The 3,039-nt window shown below is 41.4% G+C and overlaps 1 non-coding gene across 1 annotated transcript; it reads left to right on the forward strand.

Annotated features, from left to right (window-relative positions):
* The first annotated feature begins 1,298 nt into the window (after positions 1–1,298).
* Positions 1,299–1,405, forward strand: LOC130996327 (small nucleolar RNA R71). The gene has a single exon (XR_009092511.1). It is a non-coding gene; the product is annotated as a small nucleolar RNA R71 (small nucleolar RNA).
* The last annotated feature ends 1,634 nt before the right edge of the window (positions 1,406–3,039 follow it).

Below are 3,039 nucleotides of genomic sequence, written 5' to 3' on the forward strand. Positions count from 1 at the left end.
GATATGAAACGGAACGGTCCGCCATTTGCAAAGCAATCGTGGTTGGCTTAATGGTTCCTATTTCAAGCTTGTTGAAGATGGAGAGAGGCATCAAATTTATGCTTGCTCCCAAATCACACAAGGCCTTTCCAAAACGACCATTTCCAACATCACATGGGATAGTAAAGCTCCCGGGATCCTTGATCTTGATGGGTAGCTTCTTTTGAAGAATGGCACAACATTCTTCGGTGAGGTTGACCGTCTCAAATTCTTCTAATTTCTTCTTCTTGGATAGAACTTCCTTGAGAAATTTTGCATACTTGGGCATTTGTTGCAAAGCTTCAACAAGGGGGATGTTGATGTGTACTTTCCGAAATATCTCAAGGAATTTAGAGAACTCACTCTCCACATTTTTCTTTTGAAGTCTTTGAGGGAATGGAATTGGTGGGCAATAAGGTGGTGGTGCCTTGTACACATCTTTCTCCTTCTCCTTATCGCCTTGCATTTTTGAGGAAATGTTCTCATCATTGTTCTTGACTTCCGGAGGTATCTTGGACTCTTCAAGTATCTTCCCACTTCTTATAGTGATAGCCTTGCAATGTTCTTTTGGATTCACAACGGTGTTACTCGGAAATTGCCCCTTTTGATGTTGGTTGCTTAAGGATTCAGCAATTTGTCCCACTTTCATCTCAAGCATTTTCAATTGGGTTGCTTGAGCCTCTAACCTTTCGTCGGTTCTTGTCATGTGGGCTTGAGTGGCCGTCATGAATTTCATTAAGATCTCTTCAAGGTTGAGCTTCTTCTCTTCCTTGATCATGCCATCACTCACCGCAAATCCGGGCGGTGGTTGCAAGAAGTTATTGGGATTACCATAGGCAAGATTTGGGTGGCGATTTGTTTGAAATCCTTGATTGTATTGCCCTTGCCCTTGGCCTTGATAACCACCTTGATGTGAAGGCCGGAAATTCCCTTGGCCTCGGTTGTTGTTGTTGTTGATGTAGTTCACATCCTCGAAGCTAGTTTGTTCTTCAACCACGGGCTCTACCCTTGATATTGACATAGCATCAATCTTGTTATTCATGGCGGTCAATTGAGCTGTCAAAAGAGCTATCGGATCCGAGCTTGTTGTAGCCGCCACCTTCTTCAAAATAGTCCTCTCCCCCGGAAATTGGTAGCTATTGGCGGCCAAGTTTTCTATGATGTGGGTGGCCTCCTCGTGGCTCTTCTCCAACAATGCTCCATTGGCCGATGCATTCATGTCTCTTTGCATCTCACCACTACACCCGGTATAGAATGAGCAAATAATGGTGTTTTGATCCAAACCATGGTTGGGACACTTCCTTATCATCTCTTTGAATCTCTCCCAAGCTTCATAGAAGGTCTCTCCATCGAATTGATGAAATTGGACAATGTCCTTCTTCATCTTCATTGTCTTACTTGGAGGGAAGAACTTGATAAGGAACCTTTGAGCCATTTTCTCCCATGTAGTGATGGAACCAATCTCTAAAGATTGATACCATGTCTTGGCCATGCCCCTTAGTGAGAAGGGAAAGAGTCGGAGTCGAATGGCATCCTCCGGAACTCCATTTATCTTGATAGTATCGCATATCTCCAAGAAATTGCCGAGATGTCCATTCGGGTCATCTTGAGAAAGACCGGCGAATTGATTTTGTTGCACCATGTTGATGAGGGCCGGCTTGAGCTCAAAATTATTGGCATTGATTCTCGGGGCATGCACTCCCACTTGTTGGACCACGGGTTGGAACATATTGCTAATAGGTGGTGGTGGTGGTGCATTCCTTTGAGCCTCTTGCTCATTGATTTGCCCTTGCATGTCCTCCAATTGCCTTTGGAGTTGACGGATTAAATCGAAATTTTCCGCCATAGCTTCCTCCAACTCTCTATCTCTTCTTGTTCTTGCTTTGTTGTGTCGGCAAAAAGCTTCAACCTCAAGGTCTATAGGTATAAGAGGTGCACCTTTAGACCTTGTATTCATACACTACCTATCAACCAACAAGAACAAAGAGTCAAATCACAATCTTAAAATAGAAAACAAAAATTAAAGCAAGTAAAATGTCTAAAGTAGTTAAGCACAATGAAGCAAAATATCACAAGCAAAGAAACTAAACTAATCCCCGGCAACGGCGCCAAAAACTTGTTCGCTATTATTTTCACCACGCCGCAAGTATACGGTGTAGTTGCAACATAGGGAAGCAAGGTCGTATTCCACAAGGATTAGTAGTCAAATTCTAGTGATTACCTTAAGTCATTATGCTATAGCTATTTAGACTAAACGATGGAGTGATTGGTTTGATTATCTACTAATTACTTAACAAGTGCAAAGACAAATAAAACCAAATAAGCAAGTGGATTAATAAGATGATTAAGGCGATTTAGGGACTAGGCATCGATGATTAAGCAAAAGACTTCAATTATAGCTCAATATTAATCTTGACAATCCTAATTATCTAGAGTGATCTCCCAACTAGTTCTAGCCCCCTTCCGGACGACTAGAGCGGTAGATTACGGGTCATAGTTGCCGTCCCCGGTCAACTTCTAACCTATAACTCCCAAAAGCACACAAAGATCGACATACTCTCACCCAACTCTCAACCTCCCGGTTATCGAATTGATATGTTTCAAACACCTTATCTATTGCAATTATCCTCTCCCGATTCAAAGTGCAAATTAGAAATGCATAGAATGTGGCCAACAATCCATACAAGAAATAAATCAAGGGTTTGAAAAGATAATGTGCAAATGAACAAACAAGATTTATATTGAGCATAAATAATCAATCCATTACAATAATCATCTAGCCTAATCCCCAAATCAAAGAGAAATTTAGCCTAACATGTTCAAACACAACAAACCAAAATCAAAGAAATACATAAATGAAAGAGAGAGTAAGAAGTGACAAATCCTATTAATGAGCTTTCTTCAATCTTCTCTCCTCTTCAATGCCTTCAATCTTGGTAAAAGATGTGGTAATGGAGGCTAGGGTTTGGTGTGAATGAATTGGGGAAGATGGAAATGGGTGAGTATGAGGTTGGGGATGAT

The sequence above is a fragment of the Salvia miltiorrhiza genome, chromosome 7 (genome assembly GCF_028751815.1).
Source record: "Salvia miltiorrhiza cultivar Shanhuang (shh) chromosome 7, IMPLAD_Smil_shh, whole genome shotgun sequence".
NCBI lineage: Eukaryota > Viridiplantae > Streptophyta > Magnoliopsida > Lamiales > Lamiaceae > Salvia > Salvia miltiorrhiza.